Source organism: Lathyrus oleraceus, chromosome 3 (assembly GCF_024323335.1).
Source record: "Lathyrus oleraceus cultivar Zhongwan6 chromosome 3, CAAS_Psat_ZW6_1.0, whole genome shotgun sequence".
In the NCBI taxonomy this organism is placed as follows: domain Eukaryota; kingdom Viridiplantae; phylum Streptophyta; class Magnoliopsida; order Fabales; family Fabaceae; genus Lathyrus; species Lathyrus oleraceus.
The window spans coordinates 347,406,509-347,414,279 of NC_066581.1; positions in this window are offsets into that span (position 1 = coordinate 347,406,509).

The following is a 7,771-nucleotide window of genomic DNA, read 5'->3' on the forward strand; positions in this document are numbered from 1 at the left end:
AGTTAACTAAGTTGAGGTCATGAACTCCAAGATCAACATTCTTTTTGGATTTACACACATTCATCCATCTCACCCAATTAATATTATCATTACCAAAAATCTCCTCAGAAGCTTAAAAATGATCTTCCACACCTTAATCTGAATTTTATTGAAAGACATGAAAAATAGCAATTACATTCATAACAAAATTAAGAAAAGTCATGCTACCCCCAACAAACATGTATATGCTTCCAAGAGATAAAGAGCTTAGAAAAGACTATAATAAGAGGTTCCCAATTAGTCTTGTTCCCTTCCAACATATAGCCAAAGTACTTTAAAAGGATGGATTGCTAATAAAAATTAAAGAAGCCACTTGTTAAGTTAAAAAAATAAGAGTCTACATTAATACCAATACAACTACTTTTAACAAAAAATTGACCCAAAAGACCAGAGGAAAGCTCAAACCCCCTAAGAAACGATATATTTAATAGTAAAAAGTTTCTCAATCGATACCTCAGTTAGTATTAATTATTATTATCATACTAAATGTGAGAGATGACAAAATCCAAAGAACCTATCCTAAAAATAGACAAAAGATTGAGATCCTTACCAAAAGAAAAACAAACAGGGCTAACGGATCGTATTTCTTCAAAAATATTGGATACTTATCTCCTTAATCAAAAACACATTAACCAGGATAACCAAATTTCCAAAAAAAAAACACATGCATGCATCCCAAGCACGCCATTTGTCTGAAAAGCTAAACCAAACATTCACGTAGTATAAAAATATCCAACTGACACAGTAACATGTCTTTTAAAAATATACTTTAAAAATGACACAATCTTTATGGGTTTTTGCAACTACTTTTACATAAAACAAAAGACGTCCGGTTAATACATTTGATTGGAAACATTTCGTAGGCAACATGTTAAGGAAGATGTTCTGACATTATGCAAAATATTATATATCAAAGTGTTTAATAAATAAACTATTGTAACAAATATGTTAATTAATATGTTATAACATTGTACGATACATCTTTTCTGAGGTTGTTTACTTGGTACACAAGTTTTAGTGGACTATATCTCGAGCTTTTAGGATTTGTTTACTTTTCTGTTCAATAAAAGATTTGATTTAAAGTGCGTTCTCTTTTGGAAAAGATTTATTCTGAATTATTTTCTTGCCAGATTGGAGTTCTTATTCATATTGATTTCAGATATAATTAGTTTTGTTTTAATAAGATTCACAACCATTATTATGAATATTGATACTTTGTGAGTTTTTTGGAATCCACCTGCATTAAAGCCAAAACACTATCAGGCTTTTATGTTGGGAAATTGTTTCTATTTAAAAGTTTGTTCTCCTCATTTGAAGACTCAAATCTTGTGTAGTACAACTTGGCGTTTTAGTTTTTATTGAGTATTTGTGTTTTGGATTCTAATACTCTATAATAGGGTTATCTTTCTAAGTTAGGAGAATGTAGTATTTGTTTAGTAACTATGGTTTATCACTTCATATACTTTTCTAATTGTAAAAACAATTTGGAGAGTGTTTGAGTGAAGGTAAGAGAGAGGTCTCAAATTTAGGAGGAGTCGTGATGTAAGTTCAATAGTAGCATTGGGAAAAGAGAACCGAACTAGGTGAGTTTAGATGAGATCGTTGTGCACTATTGAATACTATGAGAAAATTTCCTTTCATTGGGTTGATGTCCTCCACACGTAGGTGGCATTTCACCAAACTTGGTTAACTATTACTTGTGTTATTTTTTGAGCATTTATTTTCTTTGCTACGGAATCCTATTGTCATACAAATTATTTCAACATTGTGTTTGACATCTTACCGTCGTTAGAATTTTTTTTAAATAGCATTATAGAAGGCATCCTGTTCTGGTTGGGAGAGCTTCAAGGTTTTCTCTACATTCTGTTCAAGAATGATAATTCAAAAGAAGGGGGATCTGTGAATCGACCACGAATTCTTGATGGTACAAACAATGATAGTTGGAAGGCTTGTATGGCTGTCTTTCTCAAGTTAAGCGACAACAAGACATGAAAAGTAGTCATAAATGGATGGACTCCTCCACATGTCATACTTAAAGATAACACTAAAACTTTTAAACCTAAAAAGAGTCGGTCAAAGAAAGAAGACGAAGAAGCACTTGGTAATTTTTATGCTCATTTACAATGGAGTTGACAAGAATATCTTCATAATCATTAATACCTACACTAGCGCGCCAAAGAAGTCTGGGAAACTCTTGAATTTGCTAATGAAGACTCATCCAAGTTTCGTATGTCAAGACTTCAACTCCCTACTATGAAATTTCAAAATCTAAAGACAAAGGAGGAAGAAACAAATGTTGAATTTAATGTTTGACTCTGTCATATTGCCAACAACTCTTTTTCCCTTGGTGAAAAGATGTTAGAAGAAAAGCTAGCAAGAAAAATCCTAAGATCTATTCTAAAGAGGTTTGATATCAAAGTCACATCAATTGGAGAAGTTCTAGGTGTAGGAAAATTAAAAGTTGATGAGTTTGATTGGATCCATTCTAACTTTGGAAATGACAATAAATGAAAAATCATAGAAAAAAAGTAAGAATATGGCGTTCAAAGCGGAGGATAAAGAAGATGATGACCAAATAAAAGGTGATGTTGATGAAAACTCGACTGAATATAGTGCCCTTCTAGCCATAAGCTTTAGTAATTCCATGTGAAGACTTAGGAGATCAATGAACAATGTCACTTCCAATGTCAAAGATAACCAACATTTTAACTCCAAAGATTTTAATTTTCAGTGTAAAGGAAAATATGAAGAAAAACAAAACAATGGCAAGGAAATTGAATGTCATGAATGTGAAGGCTTTGGATATATTCATGTTGAATGTAAATTTTTTCTCTATTTTCATGTATGTTTTTCCGACACCTACCTTACCACTCTACTCCAACTTATTATGATCATTTAATCTTAACTCAACTACTAGAATCTCCTAATACCTTGCATCTTACTTGATTCTTGATTTATCTCCTTCTCAGACAAATTCTAAAAACTTTCAATAATGAGATTTCCTTATCCTTAAATTGAACTTGTTTGACGTACACCATACATACCTCCAAGGAATTCCTCACGTTGCTCCTCTTGTGCTACCACATCCTTCAACTAAACCAAGATTTGGTGAATTAAATCCTTCATGATTGATATGGTGTGTCCACAAAGTGATTTTTTGTTTGTTCTCAAATGGGTAAATAGTTCCCCCAGTTTATTCGTTGCATGGGAAATGCTTATTGCACTAGCTCGCTCTAGCCCACAGTGCTTGGAATAAAAAATTTCATCTTTGAAGAAAACTTGCCTCATTTTCGATTAAAAGTTTGGTTTCTTGATGCTTTAATCTATTATATGAAGAAAAGAAATTCAATAAATTGAGTTAAATTATTTAGGATTTACTTGGTTTAACCTAGGCTGAGAAATAAAGACTCCTAGTCTAAGATTATTTTTTTGCATGAAGAATTCCTTACGCTGCCACTACACTACTTTGAAAATTCTAATGGCATTATAACTTTGCTAGTTTTTAGCATTCAATCCTCGTAGATCTGGATCCACACTTGCTTTTATGAACCCATTATAAAAAATTCCAATATTGGCAATCAATTACTTTCTTTATTGTCTGACACATCTTAGATAGCTTAATGTGTGTCTTTAAGTCATTGTTGTAACTGCTCCCACATTCTTGTTATTTCCTAAAGTTGCATATTATGCTCACTTATTTTAGGTTGTGGTCAAGTTAGTTGTTTGGTTGACTTTATCCCCTATGTTTTGATTTACCATCAAACATTGATTGACGGAACTTGTTCACTCAATTACTTCCATTTTCCATTGTATTTCCATTAATCTCGTATGATTCATCATTTAATTTTGTGACTCCTTTAAAAGTATTCGTTTTGTGGCATCTCATATGACTCTTAAGTATCAACATTGATTCCTACAACTAATGCGATTCTTTTAAGTATGCATTGTCCTAACTTACATATTTCCTGAAAACATTCTGAAATAGTTGCACGTCTTAAGGGTTCTCCAAGTTAAGCATAACAACTATGGATTTCTCATGATATGGTTACTCAAAAAGGTGAATTTGTTGTTATAGACGGTATGAGTCAACTATTATATTGTTTACGCCCACCATGCAGTCCCGTACATGCACGACCTTAGGATTTATCTCGATTTGTTGTGGGTTCGGTCTAGAATTTGTCAAGATTCATTCATTCTCCATGCTTGTACTCCGATGGTTATCACCTCATATAATTCATCCTTTTGTTGTCACAATTTTGTTCCTTTGCTCGTGCGACATACTGTACCTTGCTAACTTTGATCCATATTTGCTTGCATTTAATGAATTGGGGTTTCTACACCCTCACATCGAAACTACAATGGATGGTTATATATCGAGAGTTAGATAACTTCTTCATGCTCCTTCACCGGCATCAATGACTATGTTAATACTTTAATAATATGACTTGTGACATGCTTTAATTATCCATGAGATATTCTTAGTTCCATTCTAACAATGCCTTGAATTTACCCTTAGGAACTCCTTGACTTTGAGTCTTAGGTTCCTTTTATCATGTTAATCCATCATGTATGATTCTAACTACCTACTACCATCTATGTTCCTTATGGTAAGTTCTAGTTCATTTCCTACCCTTATGGCTTAGCCATCCTATCTTTAGGAAAACCCATCCTTAATTACGTCACCACACCCTTTAGATTACGGTATTCACATCACATCTTAGGGTCACTACATTGGTATTCTACATGATATGTAATTACTTTAAACACATTATATTACAATGAGCCTTATTAGTTTTACAATTTCAATGATCTTATCTTCCTCGATTTTTCCAAGTTTGAAGAATAGTTTGAGAAAATACTTTTTCAAAAGAATTTTGCTTGAAATCATTTTTAACCCTTTTTAATGTAAATCATATATTACTTCTCTCATTTTACCTGTAGCTGAATTGCCACGAAATAATGTTAGATCTAAGGCCGAAAAAATGTAATTAAGTGGTTTATGCTAGAAAAAGTCATGTAATTCTTATTGAATTGATCATTTGAATTGATTATATTTTGCAAAACAACAACATGGAGAAGTATTCAATGTGTTCAAGATTATCTAGTTTGCTTAAGTTGTATGGAGGTGCATAATGGATACGTACTGGACGCGATGCTCCAACGTGTTGGTACGACATCTCATCCTTGCTCAACAGACGCCAGATTACTGCATTTTGAAAATCTTTTTAGAGGATTCAGTTATATTTTATTACCTTTATTCAGCATTATGAAGATATGATTTGTTGGACAACTCTGAAGAACAAATTAGATTTAAAGAGATTTAAAATCTGAATTTGTAACAAACCAAATCATATATCTTATTGTTGGAGATAATCAAGGAACAAATTAAATATCCAACATATTCTGCATTAATTCTGGACAAAATTAAGTTATTATCCAAGTAGAAGAGATCGGGGTTATTATGCTATATAAGGAGTTCAAACCTACATTGGAAAGCAAGCATTCACATCGAAGAATTTAAAGTGCTAGGATTTACAAGAGTCCTTGTTATTTTATGTACACCATACTATGTTTTAGTAACTTGGCATAAATGTAGGTTTGTCTAGTTGAGTTGTATATACAACATCATTATGTTTTATGTTTCAATAACTTGGCATATAAGATTTGTATAGAGTTAAGTGGTAGTATTTAACATTGATTATTGAATTGTAATATTTAATCACCGGTTGTGTGATTAAGAAGAAAGTGGGTAACTTCTCATGTTAAGGAGGAGCCTAAATAGAAAGTCGTTGGATAGTGTTAGGAAGAGACATTGAAAACCATATGGTTTGTTGTTGCTTGTATGACTAATTATACTAAGCTACTAATAATGAATTTACTTTCTTGGATTGTGGACTCAATCCCCTAGACGTAGTTGTTGTTGCATTGACTTTCGTTACAAATTATTTTGTTCCTTATTGTTATGTACTCCATCATCGTGTACTACTTTATTTGTAAAGGTTATGGTTTACATTGCCAAACCTGTTGTCTAGGACATCATGTTCGACATTTATCCCCTGAGGTACAAAATTTCAATTGGCATTAGAGGATGCACCCTAGCATGTTGGATGAGCTCCAAGGAAGATAAATTCTTCTCAAATGGACAGAATGAAAGATGGAGGATTAATCAACAAACCACTTATTTTGGATGACACCAAATATGACTATTGGAAGTTCATGATGGTTGCCTTTCTTAAATCGATGGGTACCAAAGCATGGAAATCAATGATAAAGGGGTGGAAACATCCAGTGGTTATTTCTGAAGATGGAACTACTAGCTTGAAATCAGAGGATGAATGGCATGATGTTGAAGATGAGGAAGCTCTTGGAAAACTAAGATTTTGAAAGTTATCTTCAATGGGGTGGACAAGAACATGTTCAGGTTGATTAACACATGTTCAAAAGCTAAAGAAGTTTGTGATATTCTGAAAAATATGCATGAAGGCAAATCCAAAATCCGGATGTCAAGGTTGTAGCTTCTTACCACTAAGTTTGAAAATATTAAGAGGAATGAAGAAGAATCAATATGTGATTTCCACATCAGATTGGGTGATATTGCCAACACCTTTTTTCCTTAGGTGAAAAGATGTCTGAAGAAAAGCTTTCTAGAAAAGTTCTCAGATCATTTCCTAATAGGTTTGATATGAAAGTAACTTCTATTAAATAAGCTCAGGACTTGATCCATATTAAGGTTGATGAACTCATTGGTTCCTTGCAAACATTTTAGATGTCCATCAATGAAAAATTAGAGAATAGGAACAAAGGTACAACCTTTGTATCCAATTTTGAAGGAAATCATAGTGTTAAAGAAGAAAGTCTATCAGATGTTATAACTCTTCTTGGGAAAAAGTTTAACAACTCCTTGAAGAACCTAGAAATGAAGTAGAGGACAAATGTCAAAGACAAAGGGTATTACATCAGTTTCTATAGCACATGCAAAGGCATTCAATGCTTTGAGTGTGAAAGGTATGGTCACCTCAAAACTGAATGTCCAAATTTTTTAAAGAAAGATAAGTTGGGATTCTCAATCACCTGGTCTGAATCTGAAAATGATAGTGATGAAGAAAGTTCCAACAAAGTCATGGTGTATATTGGTAAGCATGATGTTAAGGGTGAGTCTAGTGATGAGGACTTGTCTGATGAAGAGATAGTTGCTTCGTTTAGGCTTTAGATCACCAAGTGGCAAGAAACCTGCATTGAAATAGAGAGACAAAAAACAATAAGTGTTTTTCATCAAGATAAAATCAATTTGCTACAATCATCATAGATATGAAAGAGGAAATTTCAGTGTTAACTTTCAAACTTGAGGACACCACTAAAACTGGTGAGATATTGAATAAAGGCTCTGAAGAAATTATGGAAGATTAGAAGAAGTTAAGGTTGAAGACCGATGCTATATTGCCAGAAGAAATCCAGATAGAAGAAAAAAGACAAGAATTGCAATAGCAATAAGGATTAACTACAACCTTGTGAACAAAAAGGGCCACATGTTCTAGTATCGTGCTCGATATACACATCCTCATTATAAGAGTTACAAGAGCTCTAATATAAGATGTCATCACTATGATAAATATGGGTACATAGGGCCTGGTTGTTACAAAATGTATTTCTATCCTCATCCCCATAGTCAACGATGGCTCAAAAGTAAAGGAAAGAGAATTAAAACAAAGAAGGTGTGGAAACCCAAAGTGGA